Source organism: Silurus meridionalis, chromosome 25 (assembly GCF_014805685.1).
Source record: "Silurus meridionalis isolate SWU-2019-XX chromosome 25, ASM1480568v1, whole genome shotgun sequence".
NCBI classification, from domain to species: Eukaryota; Metazoa; Chordata; class Actinopteri; order Siluriformes; family Siluridae; genus Silurus; species Silurus meridionalis.
Window position 1 is genome coordinate 13,521,525 of NC_060908.1, and position 22,269 is coordinate 13,543,793.

Below are 22,269 nucleotides of genomic sequence, written 5' to 3' on the forward strand. Positions count from 1 at the left end.
TCTAGCTGAACATTTGTATTTAGGTCAAAACCAAGAAAAAATACAAAGCCTTTCAACCAATTTTTAAAATATAGAAAGAAATACCCAGAACATACAGACCCCCATTGTAACTGTAAGCCCGACTTCAATCTCACGCATCACATTATCTTGCTAAGTCACCTTGCATTTGATATGCAGCACCTGTGTAAGAATTTATATATATTTTAAGCTGTTTTCAAATTCGTCCTGAGGGTAAATGGTCTGGTCTATCAATATGGGTCTGAAATATATACAAATTCTAAAAGTTACAGCAACAGCTCTGGAGAAACGTGTCTTAAAATCAATAGATATACCCCAAAACATATTTTCATCATTCATCATTAATGAAAAATATAAAACTATGAGCACATTGTTAGTTCAGGCCTCACCTTTGAAAGTAGCCAACGAACTAAAATGACATATTAGAATGTGACACGGAATGTCTGTAGATATATAAGTCAGCGGTGATGCTCATGGATCAAACATGCTCTAAGGGAGTTTATGAAAGTGTTGTCAGGAAGTAAAGAAGGAAGTCTTTGCTCAAAAAATCTATAAAATGTGGGGGAGGAAGACTGATTTGACATGGGCATGGGCATGCAGCAGGGAAATATGGTCAGGACTGATAGGAAAATGAGTGGTGCATTGTACAGACTAATCTTGGGGGAAAAACTTGCTTGTTGCTTTTTTTTAAAGAAATAAATAATTATAATGATCACCAAGGCAACACTAGAGCCATTAATAGTGAATGATAAAAATTGATGTCGAATAGCCCAATCAGAATCTTCTCCATCGAAGATCATCGGACTCTAAAACTCCATCAAACTGCGCAAAATGACCCTAGACACCACCGAATAGATCTCAGGCTGCGATACAGCGTTTATTCAGCATTAATCAGCACTATTCAACAAACTATAGGTGGTGATTCAGCATTGTGGGTGGTAGCGATTTGAACCCCCATAACTATAAATCAACATACGCCACAGGTACTAAATTAAACAATGTAAATATGCTATATAGTGATTGAAAACTATACTCCTTTCAAAAAGGGCATGCTGTTGCAATCTCAGCTTCTCTATGGCCTGAGGTCTCACACCACAGTGACATCTCCTGGCGAGCTTTTTTTCAGGTCATTTTCACGTGAGTGTGGCGTGCATCGGGTTAAAAGTAAGAAAAAATATAAAGTCCACATTTGACGATGTAGATGATCATTTTCATTTTTTAAATTTATAGAAATACATATATTTATACCTATTTACAAAGATTGCCACTGTCATACAATATTATTATGACAGACATTTTTTTGAAATTCAATTATTAGTTGACTAATAAATAAAAACCAAAAATTATATGATATATAATACGATGTGATCTCACTTTTAATTTTAAGCCAGAAATCAATAATTGGCAAACCAAAGCATTAAAAGCTTCCACTGTCTTTATTCAGCACATTCTCCACACTATATAATGTATATTCAAACCTTTCACCTCTTATACCATAGATGAGAATATTGCAATTCCCTCTCTGTTTCTGTTTATCAATTAAAGCTCATCGCTGCAAATTTATTATATTGGCATTGTACATCAACAGTTCACAATGTCCCACGTGTATTTTTGCTAGCGTAGATCTCGTACTAATTATTCTTGCTTGGTTAGAGGTAGATCACAAAAGATTGACACAATCCCAATTCACTTCTGATTCTCTTCCCATTGTCCAGTCATCTAGATTAAAACTCGATTGAAAAAGCATGAGTATGAGCATGAGATATCTGGAGTATGTGTTTCAGTTTCAGAACATATCACATATACAAACCCACTGGAACACTGTGTTGTTCGAAAATGTGAATGTTTATACGAAAACAAGAGTTTCCTCAAGCATAATGAGAGTAAATCCTTGTTGGCTGAAATTCAAAGTTGTAATAGCAATTACCCTCAATCAAGTAAGGAATGGAGCTTTGCAGAATGTGCTGTGATGGGCAATTAATCAAAGACTTGATTGCATGATACTGCATGCCTTGTACACACATACAGTACATTTGGCTCGAATTACAGTAGAATTGCTTTTTATTAATTATTTAGTACTTTTTCTAGATAGATGCATTTCTAACATTGTGCAATGTCAGGATGTTTAAAGATTTTCTTGTGGTGGAAAACATAAAGGATTTACTAACTACTGACACTGGAAACTCCACACAAAACTGTTAAACATTGTCTTAGAGACACATTAGCATATTATTAGTTAGACATTTTGGTGTATTCACACATTATAAAAAGTCATCCATTGAATATGATAGATACATGACATAAAATTAGTTGATAATATAGAAGAAATTACTCTGGGAATAAAGGCATTGTGCATATTGACAAGTGCAAATAAATATGTCAGTATACAGTACAGACCAAAAGTTTGGACACACCTTCTCATTCAAAGAGTTTTCTTTATTTTCATGACTATGAAAATTGTAGAGTCACACTGAAGGCATCAAGGTCTATTTGACCAAGAAGGAGAGTGATGGGGTGCTGCGCCAGATGACCTGGCCTCCACAGTCACCGGACCTGAACCCAATCGAGATGGTTTAGGGGTGAGCTGGACCGCCGAGTGAAGGCAAAAGGGCCAACAAGTGCCAAGCATCTCTCGGGGAACTCCTTCAAGACTGTTGGAAGACCATTTCAGGTGACTACCTCTTGAAGCTCATCAAGAGAATGCCAAGAGTGTGCAAAGCAGTAATTAAAGCAAAAGGTGGCTACTTTGAAGAACCTAGAATATGACATTTTTCAGTTGTTTCACACTTTTTTGTTATGTATATAATTCCATATATAATTCCACATGTGTTCATTCATAGTTTTGATGCCTTCAGTGTGAATCTACAATTTTCATAGTCATGAAAATAAAGAAAACTCTTTGAATAAGAAGGTGTGTCCAAACTTTTGGTCTGTACTGTATGTACAACATATAAATATTAATGCTATAGGCAGTAAAACATGTGCAGAAAAAAGTACAGTAAGAATATGTGTGTATATAAGGTGCAAATGCAATTCAGAAGATGTGTTTAAGGCACAATATATGTTGATTAATATAAGATTTCTAAAATTAGACTATGTGTACTTACAATGGGACAAAAATATGACAGATATATAGAAGATAATCTTGGATATGCTACGAATTTGCAATTATATACAATTAAAATTGGACGAAAAATGTACAAGATGGATCTAAAACTGCATTATGATTAGCCATCATTGTCCTAGCGGTTTAGTGTAGGAGTTCAGAATTGTGATGGCTATTGGGAAAAAAAACCCCTGAACCTTCTGGTTCCGGTTGTGGATGTTCCTGTATCTTCTCCTGGATGGAGGGAGGTATAACAGTCCCTGATTAAGATACTTAGACATCGACTGTGGTGAAGGTGCTCAATGGCAGGTAGTTGCCATTGATGCGTTGAGTGGGATTACTAAAAAACCAATATAAATTATATAAATATTTTTGAAGTTTTAGAAGAGTTTTAGAAAATATATCAGCACTTTCATACCAATAAGATTCAATGAATCACAATTTAACAGCAGTGTTGGATAAGAACACATCAAATCCTTTTGATATCCTTTTGATCCATGCATGAGCTAATTAATCGATTTGTTTTTATTAACTTATTATTTGCTTAATTGTATTTTAATTTGTAAGTTGTTATAGGTACATAATCAGTACTGCAGCCTGGATAAATTCTTCCAATAGTTTGGAATCAAATAAGGGACAACTTGCAAAATTTGATTTACATAATTGGGTAGTTCTAAAAAAGAAGAAAAGGAATAAGAACATTTTAATATTTTTCACTACTGTGCCGTACCACATGCACATGCAATCTTCCGATGTACACCCAGGGAATTTTGTACTTTCTTAAATTTTGTATCTTTTTAATCTTCAGAGCAGATGGATGTATTTGGAATTTGAGACGTGACACAGATGTATAAAAGTTACTTACTAAGTAAGTTACGAGTAGCCCCCCAATGCATGAGTTCATTCTGAAATAATGGCTTAAAATCCTGTTTTGAGATGAGTTCCATTGATCTACGTCCCGAATAATCCCTTTGTTTCTTCCTCTTTACCATTTAGACGTCGAATTACAAAGATATGTCAATACAGTCACGTTGTTTCTTCGAAGATGCATTTCCTACGATTGTTGCATAATTGTTGTCACAATCCGTTCAAGGTAACTTGGGTAAAAGATTGTCATTGGCAGCCATAATTAAAACGGGGGGGGCGTCAACTCCCTGAGCTTCCGTAAGTGTCACATTACGTTGATGTAGATTTAATGAAGCAGGTGCAAAAGGTGCAACTAGGATCGCCTATTAGATCCAACAGCACATTTCATGTCATAGGAATTGTTGTTACGGCTTTTGGGATTTATAGTGCTGGGCGTTTTTACAGAATTGTAAACGGATGGTTATTAAAAGAGTGCGCTTTTATCTTCTGCAAAATGACAAGTTACTCTACACACACCGGGACAAATAAACGGTGTGAATTTGAGAATTTGCTACCATAATTGTTATCTTGACTTTTCACTTTTGAATATAAATTTGTTTCATCCTTCAGCTGAGATACAGCAACTGAAGTGTCCTGAAACACCCACGTTCTGTGTAAACATCAGTGAAGTGCTTTAGCATTAAAATTCAGCATTACATTTTCTTTTCTTTGTGCCTTCTATTTTTTGCTTTATTTTTTTTTTTTGTTGAGAAAAAGCATTGAAGATTTCTCAACCATGACTATATTTTATTCGGTTCTTTAAAAGATGCAAAAATAGACCCATCTTTATTAATATAACATGCTTTCACCACAACTAGCAAATGGGTTTATTATATGCTGTTTAATTGCTTAGTAGAATCCCAAATGTTTCCAGATCTTCCTAGATGTTATTTTTCCCCCAAATAATTTACACAGAGCCGTAATTTAGGATTTACAATCCACCTGCTGCCATTTTTTTGTAATTGGGAGAAAACCAGAAAACCCAAACTGTGAACATGTGACACTCCAAAAACCAATGCATACAGATGAAGTTTAATTTCATTAAACTTAAAATTACCAAAAAAATGATCATTTATGGTTTAATTAATGGTAAAAGAATTGCCCATTTATATATATCTATACTAAAAAACAGGCAGCTACCAAAGACAACATACACACATCCTGTAAGAGTAATGATTTGGTTTTTATTTTAAAACTGAAAACCTACAGACAATTTAGATGACCAATTAAACCTCAGTGAACACATCTAAAGTCCATCATAACTTGATCAGAAGAGCAGCTGGAATCATATAAGTCAATTCAGAATGCTGATCCAATTTTTCTAATCTACTCTTAAAATTAATTTACCTTCATATTTGATCCTGTTCCAGTCAGTTCGCGGAAAGAATTCTTACCAGAAATGCTTCGACTTCTGTTTGAACAGTTCCACTCTCCAGGTTTGCCTAAAAAAAAAACTCTTCAGTGAAGCAACCTAATGTTGACTCCTGGATAATGTGCAAATGCAGGACAAACTCAAGTTTGTTCTTTATATCCAATTGTTAAAAAAGAAAAAATCATTTATCTTTAGTAAGTGCTTTATGCAGGTCATGGTGAATTTAGATCTTAGCCCTGGAGTATACCCTGGATGAGATGCCAGTTCATCAGGGGGCACTATGCACACACACACATCAACACCTCAAGTAGGAGGAAACCTGTGTTAAGGATCATAGATCTAAAACCAAAGGAAACAAGTGGTAAGGAACACACGCCTGTACGTAGTTTCATTTATGAGTTTCTGTTGCAGACAAAAGTTCTTCGAGAGATTGCTTCTGTCTCCTATTCCTTCTTCCACAAGCCTCAGAACTGTCCAAAGAGACCTAAATGAACATGGGTGGAACATTTAAAACAGTAGCCTGATTCCAGGATCAAGCCAAGGACCTTGAAGCTGTGGCCCTGTAACAGTCCACCCAGGAAATAACCATTTAAGAGAACATGGGCAGAACATGCAAAACAGTTACCAGAGTCCAGGAATCAAGCTGAGGATCTTGGAACTACGGCTCTGTAACAGTCCACCCAGGAAATAACCATTAAAGAGTGTTCTTTGAACAGCATCAGAGCTCTCAGACTCATCAGTATACATGGGATGTTTTAGACAGATTTTTCTTGTGCCAGCAGTTTATCTAAGCCAGTGATCCAAAGATACATGTATTGGGGCCATCAGGAAAGCAGGCAGTAAAATGAAAGGAATAAAAAACACTAATCCGTAATAGCAAAAATTATAGTAATGAATAATATTGCAGCACAGGGGCAAGTTCTTTAGCCCACAGCGTTGTGTGTGAATTTTAATTTTCCAACCAGGCATTGAGTTTTGGCTGCTTTTTGTCTACCATTAATGGAATGAGTGTCCTACAACTTAGATGGAGGATATTTGTTAGTCAGTCTCAATGGGTTCTGCCTGCTTTAAGCTTATTTCCAACACTGGTGTAAGGCCATGTTTTGTTAGTGTTTGTTCTGAACAGATGAATACATTCTACTCCCAATATTAATTAGAAACAAGCACGTAGATGGTATTTTCCTCCAAATTCTTTCATTCCCTTGATGAAAAAATTGGAGCGGTTTTATAACTCAAAAGTGAAAAGTATTCATTAGTTATTTTATGAACCATGTAACAAACACGATGTGTTTTAAACAAACCGTTTTCCTGTTTATACTTTTTCTATGCTTTTTCATTCAGTGATACCAGAGCAAGATCTCCAGGAAATAGTACTCCTTTGGTAATGTCTATTCTTTAGACCTACCGAAGCGTTTTGAGCCATCTGCGTGTACCATCCTCCTGATAGTCGTCAACTACCTACATAAGCATCACCTCTCTTTTATACTCCCACTGTTTTATTTTTTCTAATTAGTTACACATTACCTTGACTACCAATACCAATTTATCGTATTCACCAGTGATATCGAATCTCTCTCCAAGTTTTCGATTGATATGTAATACCAGTCTTCACGGCGTCCCAGGTATTTATTCATTTTTGCTTTGGTTGAGACGATTGCTTCTGCAAATCTTACTAGTAATTTTTATTTGTGAATTTTGAGGTCCAGCCCAACACTGGAAGGCTTTGTCTCAATACTGTTATTCAGTTATGGAGTACCACATTTGTTTTTACAGTGCAATAAAAACAGAATTCAATTTCTCATAAACCCAAATTTCATTCACAAAAGAATCACATTTTTAATCTGATGGCTGCAATACATTTTGAAGAAGTCGGGACGGGGCAACCAAAGGCTGTAGAAGTAAGTGTTTCTAAAAAGAAACAGCTGGAGGACCATTTTGCAACTAAGTAGGTTAATTGGCAACAGGTCAGTAATGGGTATAAATGGGTAGCATAGAGTGGCCAAATCTCTCAGAAGGAAAGATGGGCAGAGGTTCACCAATCTGTGATACAATATCAATATATTAATATGAAGGAATTTTATATTTTGGTATCTAATGAATGAATTCAGGGCGAACAATTACCATATACTGTAGAACACAAGCAGAGAAAGGATAACAATGATCAGGTGATCAGGAATGTCTCTCAGTCATGTTTACATTGCTAACTTCCTCTTTCCCATCCATGCTAGCCATACTTCTTGATGTTTTCTGCCTTGCTTGTTGTTAGCTTCGTCGGCTAGCCTGTGGTGTGTGAGAGCCAGGAATTAATACACCAGTGCAAATGCAAATTGGAACTCATAAACAGTAAACAGGCAAGAAGTAGGGTGATCAGCAAACAACATACCGTAATTTCCGGACTATAAAGCGCACCCATATATAAGCCGAACCCACTGAATTTTACAAATATTTTTATTTTGAACATAAATAAGCTGCACCTGTCTATAAGCTGCAGGTGTCTACACTGAAACTAATGAACTTTACACAGGCTTTAACGAAAGACACGTTACACACGGTGTAACGGGTGAAATATGTTGTGCTTCCTTTAGGAGCATAGCGGTATTTTGGGAATAGCCTGGCACTGCATTTTACCGGTATTACTGCGTGTGTGCAAGACGAGGAATATGTCCTTATTATTTTCTGATGCTTATTACTAAGTATCTTTGACTAACCCGTAACGCTGTTGCCAAGAAAAATAAAAAAGCACGAGTTTTGGAAACCTGTCTGTGCTTATATGATTTCTGTTGCAACTGGAGTTAGCGAGCTCTCCTTCACCCAGACTCAACGCTACAACGGCTTGTATCTAAACAGTAGCCGACCAAGAAAGTCATTGTTCACTGTCTTCCTCCTTCCTTTCACAACAATTTCCCTCGGGAGTTTATCTTTTGGCATCGTTGTGCGTTTAAAAAAAACGAAGCCGTGCAGCTCAGAACACAGGTGAAGTGTGTTTTTTCGTTTCCGTTCGGAAATTTAATTGGTCTAATGTTATGTCACTCATTTTTTGGCTTGAAGTTTGTGAAACCGGGAAAAACCCAGTAAAAATTCATAAATAAGCCGCTTCGTTGTTTAAGCCGCGGGGTTCAAAACGTGGGAAAAAAGTAGCGGCTTATAGTCCGAAAAATACGGTAACTAGAAAAAACAAGGACAAGAATATCAAAACCAAAACAAGATAGAGAAGTGTGCAAAACATAAAAACAAAGGCTTGGTATACATAGTGAGATAACATAATTCCTAACGGAGACAGGATTTACACACAGAAAATTTACACACTTTAATCTAACACTTAATTGGTATCATCTGTGAATAAATAAATGGACCAAATGACGTGACATGGGTGAAAACATAACACAAACAAATATATGTGGCAATGAATACAGAGAATATTGAGCAGAAGTGAGTTATAGTGCTGCCAGCTAGCATTAGGCTTGCAGAGCTCAGAGCGAGGGGGATAATCTCTGACATTTTGATGTGGCCCTCAATTTATTATTACCATGCAAAAGTTGTTCTCTTTGCCTTTTGCAAGAAAAAAAATATTCATTTTAGTTATACTGAATATTGTTTTATAAATGTTGTTATCCAAATTAGTTCCTGTTAAACAGTCGAGCTCTATATTTTTCCTCTCTTGAGTTTAATAGACATAAAAAAATAACTTGTGGCATTGCCGAGAACTGCGAAAGTGTAAAATCTTCTGTCCTGAACACTTTTCCATAAAGGAAGGCCTGTGCATGGTTAATGAAATCCTATTTATATTCTCTGTGTGTTGCAGTGTGTGAAAGAACCTGGCCTGAGTGAGAATGCTGCCTCATATAACTGAAAGCAAAGCTACAAAAGTGTCCTGCTGTCTGAGTTTTGAGTGGCTTGTTTAGATTGGAAAAAAATTGTGCTGAAAAGCAACATTTACAAAAAAAAAAATGAACCAGCATTTCTTTGTCACACAAAGTCTGTCACCAATGTTCTAAATCTTCCCTACCTGGGTGTCAAGGCAGGGAAGGAGATTTATTGATGTACCTCAGGTTAGGACTAGTTGTCAATCATGTCAACCCACCTCCTCTTTTAATTCAACCCCATTACACAACCATTCGATGGTGTATATTTTTTAGAAACAAAGACCCTTAAAAGGGTTATTCAAATTGTATTTGAATTGGTAAGGCTTCTTAGCTTCTCTAAAGATTGCAAAATGTTGCTATATGTTCCTTGTTGCGCTAACCGTATTCATTATAACATATACTGGTATTAGCCACACCTTTAATTAATTAAACCAATAATGGTAATGTGTTGAAGAATTGGTTGTTCAATCTTATTTCTATAGTAAGTGCTTTATCCTGGTCAGATTTATGGTGGGTCTTGAGGTAAAAATACATCCTAATTGGGATGCCAGTCCATAGCAATGTGGCATACACATTCAAATCAAGGGTTCAATTTAGAGTAGCCATTTCACCTGTAGGCATATTTTTGGAATGTGGAGGAAAGCAGTGAGCCCAGAAAAAACAGACATGGACACAAGGGAGAACCTTGAAAACTCCCCTCACAGAAAATACGATGAAGCTTAAAGTCTGAATGAGTTCATGTGCAGTCTAGATATATGACAAACCTAATTTTTGCAGTTTAACAAGAAGAAAATGAAACAGATTGTTACTGTAGAGCTGAGAGAAGTTAACTGATGATCAATCTATATAAAAGTAATTATTGACAGAATTGTCTTTACATTTTTTTGTCTTTTTCTAAACGTTGGTTGTTCAGCATTGGTGAATCTGGTTCCACTAGCTTTTGTCGTCTAACCAGTCTGGCCCTTCTTAGCTGAACTGCCACATAGAATGGTGGTTGTGTATGTGTGTGTGTGTGTGTGTGTGTGTGTGTGTGTGTGTGTGTGTGTGTGTGTTTAAACCATTGACAAATCCCAAGACCTAAGCAATTTCCGAAATACACAAACCAGCCTGACAGTCACCATCATGCTGGGGTCAATGTCCCAGATATTACATTCCTCCACACACTCCATTTCTGATGTTTGCTGTGAACATTAACTGAAACACTTCACCACTGTCTACATGACTTGTACTATTGCCACGTGACTCAGTGACAGTTATGAGTGTATTTCCCTCCTGAATTGAATTCAAGGGTTAGGGTTCAAGAATTACACCATCATAAAAAGGTACAGAAACAAAAAGGACTATGGATGACTAAGAGTACCTGCTTTTTATATTTGACATTTGGTTCACATGTAAATTCATATTCAGTCTAAATTGCCATTTGATGTTGCAATCCCTTTCAGGCAACAGTTAACAGGATACAGTAGACAATGTGTGGGAAAAAAAACATTAATAAAAGCCATATATTGTAGACATTAAATGAAATCATACATCACAGAATTTTGTGACTTCTAATACTGACTATTATTATTATCTTATTTTTGAAACACATCCCAGATGCAAATCCACAGCCCAAACCTTTGACTCAGCGAGAGAAGGACAAATGGATAATGGTGGTCGTCACTTTAAGATGGATTGCGTTATCATTAAAACCAGACATATGCCTGCAGAAAGTAATGCAATCACAAATCACAAAGTTGATAAGCCATCTCGAGCAATCACTGTCTTGAAGCAAAATTGATTGGATATGTGTCAAGAAGCATGTTTATGCTAATACCTTCTACTGTAATTTTTTTTTGTTTTGTTTAAAAAAAAAAAATTGATGTGCATAACTATTAAGAAGTCATAACCTTACTATTAAATTGTACTTCATCTGTCACCCTATGAATGTTTTTATTGCTCTCCATTGAAATACATTGTAAATCAAGCACTTCTGGATTAAAAAAAAAATTATATCATGCTGCCAGCTATCTAGTTTATATTTTAAAATGACACAAGGGAGGTAATGAGGTTTGATAGGTTTCTCTCTCCTTAATTTATCTTGCTAATGAAAGTTTCTGAATTCACACGTCAAGACCATACAGCGTGATATTTGCACCTCTGATTACGCAAATGAGGAGCTAGTCTCACGAGACTGCCGTGTTTGAATAAGTCCCAATTTCCGAGCACAATTTCTATATTCCGATGTGAGTCTCACAATTAACGGTGAATTTTCAAAGCTCCTAGGTTTTTTTCTTTGTATTTTTTGTAATGTTTTGTTCACATGAGGCCAATTAACTTTGGCAGAATAAACCCCGGATGAATACAAATATGTCCATCTTTCTGTATTAATGTGAAAGCACAGCTTTATGACACTGACTGACTAATTAGCCTTATTTATTCTTTTTTTCCTCCCTGGTAGCTTAATGGTGCAGGTTTTCGGATGTTGGCAGACAAGCTAGTTCGCTTGATCCAGAACAAACATGTGTCTTGCTATCCTCAGAATAGCAATTCCTTCATTTAATCATTATTCTGTCAGAATTGCTCATTGTGGTGGAGTCGGTCCTGCTGGAGTTACAACACATAGATAATAACTTAATATTATTCTGGTATAAATCCCATATATATCGTAAGGGCAATATACAGATATTCAATATAAAGTATTCCGACACTTATATGGTAGATTCAGATGTGGTTAATCCCCATACCGTTAGAAAGCACACATTCACTATAGAAGGTCTTTGTGTGCTATAGCATTTAAGTACCTCTAGCTCTAAGATCCATAAAAACATTGGCAAAATTAGAACTCTTTGGAATGAAATGTATTGAAGATCTCTTCAACCATCATTAATACAAAACCTACAGGAAACCCTTTAAAATGAGTGGAGGTTATTATAATAGCAAAGGGGGACTCAAACAAGAATAAGACTCCCGAAAAGCACATATCGGTAGCAGTCAGGTGTTCATATAGTGCATATATCCGCTTCGGCTCGAAATGCATAATGTCTTTTGACATTTGAAATACAAATCTGATCATGTGGAATTGATACTGATAGGGAAAAGTATTCAAAAACTTGCACCTGTAGTCATTGTCAAACATGTTGGAAAGATTTCACACAAGTTATCAAAATAAACGTGAAGGAGATTCCAACATTTCTCAGGGACAACATTATTAAACAACACTTCAATAGGAAGTTCACAAAACCATAGCAATGACTTTGAGCATCCCTGTCAGTACAATTGGCAAGATCAAGTCTATACACTCCGATCCAGAAAGGGCCAGTGAGAGTGCAGGTTTTAATTTCGGCCAAACAGACGCCACACCTGTGTTGATTTAAAGCCAAAATCAACCAAATAAACAGGTGGAATCAGGTGGAACTCCTGCTTGATTGAAATGAAAACCTGCACACACCTGCACCAGCCTTTTGTGCACAAGATGGGACACATCTATATTACATAAAATGCTGGGGGAAAGGTCATAGAGCCACAGCGTCTCATCCATGGACAGGTGTGCCATGCAAGATGGCATAGTTCACTCACAGTATAATCGTAAGGAAGATAAAATGCAAGCCACCGAACACTTGAAAATAGTTGCAGGAGGACCTGAAAGCAGCCGGAAACAACAGTTTCACCAAAGCCATTCTCTGTCCTGAAGACTCTCTCTTGGAAAACCTCCTAAATGTTGCAAATGGCATTGTAAATAAATGTCTTGCGTAAAGCTATAGCAGGTAACTGTTTTCCTTTATTCCCAAACCTTTAATTTTGCAGATGCATCCTGTGGATTAGCTATTACTCTCACAACCTGCCACTCTAAGAATGTATAACTACCACTCTCGGCTGTCTGAACGCACCTAGACTCGAATCAATCCTTCAATTCTATCTCAGAAAGGCTTCACGCTGTGTGTATTTAATCTAAGTTGATCTTAGCTTAATTATACAGCGCATTGTGATAAACCTGCGATTTGATCAGTATCATATGAGCTGCCGTTATGAAAAATGTATCACCTTCTGACAATTTAGAATAGAGAATTTAAAACAGTATAAAGAAGCACAAAGCATCTAATGACTCACTATACACCAAAGCATGTACACTTTATTGACAAAAGTATTGGGACACCTGACAATTATATAGGGAGTGTAACATTACAATTGCCTTCACTTGAACTAGAAGACCGAAACCTGATTCAGTATGACAATACCCCTTTGCACAAAACTAGCTCCAGGAAGATATGCTGTATATGGTTTGGAGTGGATCTTGAGTGGCCTGCTATAGATAGATAGTGGCCTCCTCACCTCACCTACACCACCCTACTTTTACCTCACCTACACCACCCTTGTAGCTGATTTAACACAAATCTCCACAAATCTAGTGAAACATCTTCGCAGAAGAGTGGAGGTTGTTATAAGACAGATAGAAATTAAATGTGGGATGGGATGTTCAAAAAGCACATACAAATTCTCTGGACAGATGTTCCCAAATGTTTGTTCATATAGTGTCTGTTACTTTCTGACGGTTATTCCTTTAACATATCTTTCTCTGCTGAAACGTCTGAGAGATGTGTAGAAAGCATTTCAGATGTGGAAAGTTCATCATTACACATTTATGAACATAAACTTGGAAACAAAGTAGCATCGTCTTTTATAAAGCCTGAAACATTCTCAACAAAATTTTACACAAAGTTGTAGCCTTCAGCAACATGCTAAACTATTATATTTTACTCAAAAATGTTATTTACATTAATACTAATAATATCAAAAAAACACCAGAAGCAAAACAAAAAACCTCAATATTGCTTCTTATTAAATATGATATGCTCAATTGCTGTTGTCACAAATTGTTTGTTGTGTTTTGATTTTACTTTTATAATATGTTACCGGTTTTGCGTTTTTATTTAGCCATGTTTTTTTTTACTTGTTTTTGCCTGTTTAATTACCTATTGTGGGTTTTTTGATTTGCAATCATTTATTTATTTTTGTTCATTGTAGTCATGTTTGTGGTTTAAGTTGCCGTGTTTTTATTTGACTGATTTTTGTTTCGTTCTCCCTTTTGATTTGTTTTAATAGCTTTGTTTTTGTTTTTGTTTGGTTTGGCTCTTGTTTTCTCTTTTGTGTTTTGTTTTTATGTTTTTTTAATGTTTTTTATGTTGTTATCTGCTTAGCTAGTTGTTTTAGTTTACATGTTGTGTTTGTATTTATTGTTTTTATTAATTGTATTTCTATTTCATTTTGTGTTTTCAAATTCATTTTATTTGTAATTAATTGTTTTTTTAGTTTATTTGTGGGGGTTTTTTGTTGCATTTTTAAGTTGATTATTGTGTTTTGTGGTTAATTGTGGTATTTTTTAATTGATGTGTTTTTGATTTGCCATCATGTTTCTGTTTTTGCTCTCATATAGTTTCCTAAAGTGTGGTTTATTTTGTAGTTAGACTTTTAGTTTTGCTCATGTTTTTATATCTGCTTTGGTGCCTGGATAAAGACTTTAGAGAGCGACAACAACAACAGCTTGATGCGTAATGATCATTTACAATCTCATGCAACAAGACATATTAGTGATGTCTCCCAACACTTCCACTCCTCCTCTGATTCAATCTCCATTTCATCATTTTCTCATCTTCCCTTCACTGACATACATCCTCATGAGTGAAATACACAGACACACAATTAGTCGCATGACACAAACCTGCTTTTTCACTATGCATCAAAAGTCCACACTCTGCAAAGTCAGATTGAAAAAAAGGTGAACAGTTTGCCTCATTGCACCTGTTATTATTCCATGACATCTCTGTAAATAAATGCTTGACAATTATATTTCCCAAATAGACAAAGGTGCATACAAAAAAAACCTACATTATCATCCCACAACTTTTTCTATTCTTAATGCACCACTAATTGAGTTCCTCATCTTTCCCCAGCAGATATTTTAATCACATTTCTTTTTACCATCTGAAGATTTAAAACAACCTCCTAGGAAGAGGCCTATAATCGAAAAGCCTCTCACTTTAACAAATAAATGATAAAAACGTAACACTCAAACCTCTTTATTCCAAGGATTGGTATTTTGCGGCGTTTACGACTCCAAATTCAAAATTAATTTCAGGACTAATCTGATATAAATGTCAATTGAATTTAGGAAGCATTAAGTTGCATCAACGAATGCATTCCGTTCATCATATTTTACCTCCTGCCTGTCCTCATGCATATTTAATATTTTGTCTATACTTTAGCAAAACAGCAAGTTTGGCTCTTCTGCTGTTGTATTATTTCCTTGTGACACTCATCAGTCAATCTGTATTTTGCATGAATAAAGACATCATGGTTTAATGACCCTTTATCATTATGCTCTAACTGTTTTGATGTAAAGATGTTCAGACATTTTCAAATCTCATACATTTCTTTTAAAAACACAAACACATAGACACATAAATATCCTAGACTTTCTCTCTGACTGCATTTGTGATGGTCTCGAAATGCAGTGACATCCATAAAACTAAAAGCAAAAGTGGTGCTTGGTTGATGACAAACTATTCTTGGCCAATGACAAAGTAATGGTGCCTGAGTGGCTAGGACTCTTATCTTTACATCATGCTAGAATAAATACATATAACCTGATGGGAGCATTCCCATTACGCCTCTTAAAAAAAATGCGTTGGTGGGAATTTTGAAAGCACAAAGTTTTATAAGTACAAATATAAAGTGAAATAGAAAACGCAAAAGAACCACTTGACCTGTGTTAGTGTGTATCCACAGCACGGATTTGAAAGATACCCCAGGTACCTCAGACAATCAGCATGGATCGGGCTATGGGTTTACACCACACATGCTATATATTTGGAAAAGTAAATTTGTTCCAAATGTTGCTATATTATAGAGGACAATCAATTTATGTTTAACTTGAATTTGAATGATTGAGCCCCAGGAAAACAATCCTGCTGAAACAGGATGAGGTTTCACAATAAACTTGACATGCCAAACTCTGAAATATAGTGAGACCATTCAAAGGTATGTGATATTACAGGGGACAATCAAGTTGAACTTGCATGCGTTTGAAAGATTGTGACATAGGCGATCAAATGAAACTTCTACTGATGGAACAGACAAGGGTTTGCACAAATTTCCTTCAAGTTTCCAATTAGTGTTGTCATCGTACAGAATCTTATGGGCTGCATTGTCTTTATAAGAGACGGACTAAAAAGGTGTTAAAACATACTAGTTTCTCTTGAGGATGGATTTGGAATGTAGTTAATGTCACCAGTCTGCTACATTGACTCAGGACTACAGTCACCATCACTGCACCCTGCAACATAATTTATCTGTAATAAGTGGACATTTGGTGCAACCCAGATGATGATGGGTTCCCTCTTGAGTCTGGTTCCTCTCAAGGTTTCTTCCTTATGCCATCTCGGGGAGATTTTCCTTGGCACAGTCGCCACCGGCTCAATCATCAGGGATAAACTTACACTTATAAAGAACATCATGAATTTTTATCACCACATTATCTGTGTAAAGCTGCTTTGAGACAATGTTCATTGTTAAAAGCACAATACAAATAAAAAAGGAACTAAATTGATCATTAATTAATGAAAATGTGTGCTTATTGTCAAATTGCTGTGGTATGAGGAATAACACATTAATTCACATACTGTTATTGGAAATGTAATCAGTAAGATATAATCAAGTTTTAGAGTAACACTAAGCAACCATCCAGTTTTCCATTATTATTGTTATTATTATTATTATAAAAATTCTGAGGAGTTTTCTACAGAGGATTGGAGGCCAGAAGCCATGCTCTTCATCTTCCAGTACATCCTCGATGCCGGCAACTTTAATCAGGATTTATTCTTCTTATCTTCCTTGCACACTGAGCCCTCTATGTTCTTAAAGCATGAAGCCATAGTAAAAAAAAAAAAAACTTGGTGTATACCCTTTTTTTTACTGAAAAATGAAATTCTAGCAATTTTCCAATCCTTTCAAGGCAGATAATCAGCCTTCTTCCAGGATATCAGAAGAGCAGTATGTAAGCTCTGAATATGTAATGCTGCAAGAATTCATCTTAAACTGTACTGTTTGTGTGAATCGGAAAATCGGAAAGAAACCCGAACACTCACAAGGCACCAGAGTTTTGTTAATGGTTTAATCAGTGTGACAGAATCAGGCAACAGATCTCCATCCTGGAGATTTTACCTCAGAAAGTGTTACACGGCGGTCTCGAACACCAAAGCGCAGCCACACATGAGGAAGCATGGCGTTCATTCATTAGAAACACGCTGCTGAGACCCTTTATATTGGCTTTAACATTAATGTCATGAAATTCTAATGGGATGCCAGTTTGCAATTCTGTGGGAAATAAACGTGAGCACAAAGCACTGTGGGAATCCAGCAGCTTCTGAAAATCCATACACGCCAACCACCAGTGGTTCACCAACAAATGTACTGTGAACACAATTTATTTGAATCATATCCCACAAATGACCCAAGAATAAAAAAAAAAAATACAGCGTTTACTCCAGAGATTGATTCGAGCCATTCTAATTGGAGCAATGATGTTAATGAATATCAACCGCAGAGAAAAACTATTTAATCTGAGGCTCACACTGGGTTTATGATCATTGCAAAAAGCATAAGAACTCATTTGGTATGGATGATTCTAATTAAAAATCTTCTTCTGTCAAACAGATGTACTCCTCGGACGTTGTTTTGACTGCCGTCATGCTTTGGATCAATCAATTCGCTTATGACATTTTACATTTACGACGTCAAAAGGCCCAACCTTCATTAATTCATCCGGATCAATTTAGAAGCTGCTTTGATATTTGGTATGGCCCAGATCAAAAGGGCACGAGTGAAAGAGCGTGCACAATAAGAGGCTTCACATGTGGTGATCGGGTTACTTCCGAACGAGCTGCATACAAATGTTAACCCATTTCTAAATTTGCCGGGATTTTTGTATTTCCAAATATATATTTTTGATACATTATTTTAAACTAGAGACTCAAACCTGCTCCAGGATGACAATGTCCCTGTACACAAAGCGAACTCCATGAAGATTTGCTTTACATGTGCTGGAGTGGAAAATCTTGTGTGGCCTGCTATAGAGCTCTTACTTCACCCTAGTGAACACCATGGCGATGAATTTGAACACTGACTGCACCCCAGACCTTTTCACCTCACCTACATCAGTACATGACTTTAGTAAGGTTTTTGTCATTGAATGATCACAAATCTCCACAAGTACACTCCAAAATCTATTGGAACATCTTCCTAGAAAAGTAGAGGTTATTATAACAGCAAACTGGAGACTAAATGTGGAATGGGACGTTCAATACGCACATACCAATCTTATAGTCAGGTGTCCACAAACATTTGTCCATATAGTGTATTCATGCAGTGGGTTTTCTGGTGGTCTAGTGGTTAGGATGCGGCGGTGAGAGAAGGAACGGCGGAGGGAACCAACCCCAGCCATTAGGGTTGCACAAGCCAGTGCACTCTTAGTGCCAGTCCCAAGCCCGGTGCACAAGCCAGTGCACTCTTAGTGCTGGTCCCAAGCCCGGATAAATGGGAAGGGTTGCGTTAGGAAGGGCATCCAGCGTAAAAACATGTGCCAAATCAAACATACGGATCATGAATACGGATGATCCGCTGTGGCGGCCCCTAATGGGAGAAGCCGAAAGAAAGTTTAGTGTATTCATGCAGTGAAGCATTTTGTTTGCTTTACAAAGATTCTATGTTTGCAATGAAAAATAAAAAAAATACAATTTCTTGTCCACCATTTTCATATTAATGAGAAATTCGATTTAGAAATAATAGAGTAGTTGCTGCAAATTTTGGACTCACTGTTCCAGAACAAACGCTCTGAAACGAGTTATGTAAGCAACTTGGCCTGATTTGATCTGTGAGATCACTAGAGTGATGATGTTGAAAGTGGAATTAGCATGAACTCTAAAGCTGAGAAAACCAGAAAGACTGAAGGATAAAAGCACTGTTGCATTCTTGGTTATAACTTCCATCTATATAATAAGAAGAAGAAGAAGAAGAAGAATTATTATTATTATTAGTAGTAGTAGTAGTAGTACACAATTTATTATTTATTTATTTTTTAGACATGGTTCATTTATTCTTGATTTTTTTTACACGTCTTCTTCTTTGTGTTTTTGTTGTTGTTGATGATAATTATTATTATTATTATTATTATTACTTCACATGAATTGCTTGTATTTATTTTTATTAGATTTTTTTAAATTATTTTTGTTTCTTCTTCTTTTTACTACTTCACGATTTTTAATTGATTTTTTTATACATAATTTGAGTTTATTATTATTATTATTATTATTATTATTATTATTATTATTATTATTACTATGAGCTTTTTACAGTTTTTTTTTTTTTTTAGCAAGCATTTTGTTTAAGCACCATTTCCATCTCCCTCAGACTTTTACACAGCTGATCTTTAAAGTTATCTTTCCGTGTCAAAGACCCACAGAAAATACACACACCAGGAATATAATATGTAAATATGTTAGAGGGATATAAGAAGAGTCACGCTGTACTGAAGCAGAGAATGGGAGAAAATCATGTATGTAAATGCTTCCCACTTATCTGCGCTCTAATGATGCAGGCTTTAGGAAATCACGGGAATCGTTTTTATGGCTCGTAGACATAATGTGTATATTTACACTGCAGTGTGGAGGGTTTTTTGGGAGGGACGACTTGAAAAGGATTTTCAGAACACAACCGAGGCCTGGTTTCAAGCCTGAGTGCTTCACTTGCAAAAGAAAAAAAGATACAGGCAGAGAGAGAGAGAGAGAGAGAGAGAGAGAGAGAGAAAGAAAGATAAAGAGAGAGGCACTTTGCAGAAAGCACACAGATAAAAAAGGAGGACGAACAACACGGTGGTCTGGCGAGAGATGAAATAAAGAAAAAAATGTTTAAAATCAAATAGCCCACCATCGACCACAGAGTCTCAGCTGAGGAATACAAGCACCAATGCCACAGGATGAAAAAAAAAAAGAAGCAGCTCACTGAGCCAAATGATTTATTTACATTCTAATGAGCAAACAACCATTACCAGTTGGCATGACGCAGTGTGCTGATTACTAATCAACAATCATTTGCAGAATCTTTCATAACTTTACACCCACTTGTTATAACCTATGAGTGAAATGGACTTCACTGGAAAAATACCGAACATGCTGTGGTGTGTGTCGAGGGATCAATATATTTTGCTGAACAAACAAATGAATAAATAAATAGTTAACAGATGAACTCAATTTGGTCATGACTTTTTACAAGATATATTTTTTTCAGCACTTTTTTACTTTCTGTGCTTTTTTGCATTCTTACAACCACAATACATTTATTTTCACTTGAATCCCACACTGATTTTTCTTTTTTTATACAATATATTTAGTATTTCTTTCATTAATAATATTATTTCTTCTCATGTATGATTTTCTTCTGTAAAGATTTTTCCATGTGATTTTTTTCAACTCAACTCTTTTTTTAATTTCTTTTATAATACAAAAACAAACAATTATCCTCTTCCCTTGTAATTTGCTTTACACATAATACATGTTTCACATGTGATTTTTACACAATTTGAATGTCACATTTATTTAAGAAGCAGGCGGACAAATCCAAATCATAATCCAAATATTGAATAAACATAAAACTAGCAGAAACCAGAAAGAGATCAAAAACCAGGTAAACAAAACACAAAACAAAGGCTTCATAATCAGCAGAAAACCAAATTGAGCTGATTGAGAGTCATTTAAACTAAGGATGTATTGAGTGTGTACCTGGAAACAGGTGTGACTAATCAGTGTGAGGATGGGAGTGAACCTGCAAGTGTTTATTGTGAATTAGAGTTCAGAGTGGCCATATTTGCTGCAGTGTCTGACGGGCATCGGGATTCGAACCCGGTAGTGACCCGACATCTGCCATTCTTTAAACGCATACATTTATTAATTTTCAAAATTGATGATTTCTATTTTCCATTTGACAAGATTGAAAATATTTCATTCACAATACAAACCTCAATTCCAAAAGAGGTGGGGACACTGTGTAAAATGCAAATAAAAACAGAATGCAATGATTTGCAAATATTTTATTTACAATCGACAATAAGAAAACATATGAAATGTTAAAACTAAGGAAAAGTTTTGAATTTGATGGCTGGAACAGGTCTCAGAAATGTTGGGACAGGGCCATGTTTATCACTGTGTTGCTGTATATATGTCTGGTACAGGCTTCTAGCTGCTCAACAGTTCTGGGTGTCCTTTGTTGTATTTTTCGTTTGATGATGCACCAATGTTTTCGAATACTGGAATGTTTTCTGGGTTCTATTGTGAATACAATATGGACTTATGAGGTTTGCAAATCACTGAATTCTGTTTTAAACAGTCCCAACCTTTTTTTCTTTTCAGTTTATGTCATGTGTATACTTTAGAATTGGGAGCAGCAAACACATTTTTTACAAACAAATTATATCATAAAAATATCATAATTTTACTGTGCACATTTGTTTATAGATCACTAGTTTTGTTTGCTTTGGAATTTGATGCTGTATTCCTTGAGAAATGTCCAATTCTATGTGCATACTGAGTTTTAAATGAACATTAATAGAAGGTGTCAAGACTATGGCCTTGGATTACTATTCCCACCTATAATTGACTGGGTCACATGTCTAATGTGACCCAGACCTAATGATTATTCATCATTAAGGTAAAACAGAATGGAAGCAGAGCCCAGGTTTTGTGAAGTGAAGCTACAGAAATCGTGTACCATTACGAGAATAGTTTCAGGAAGTGCCTTGGCTGTCATCATGGCTATATTTGTTTGCAGTATACAGTCTCTATATGTCGTGTCATGACCCTTCAGGCACTCTTCTTCACACTGGTGCTTCTCAAAGAGAAAAATGTAAAGATCCGTCACAATCACAAGACCCAGTTGTGTTTCACAGGGTAATTACTTTGGACACAGGGGCACTGGGT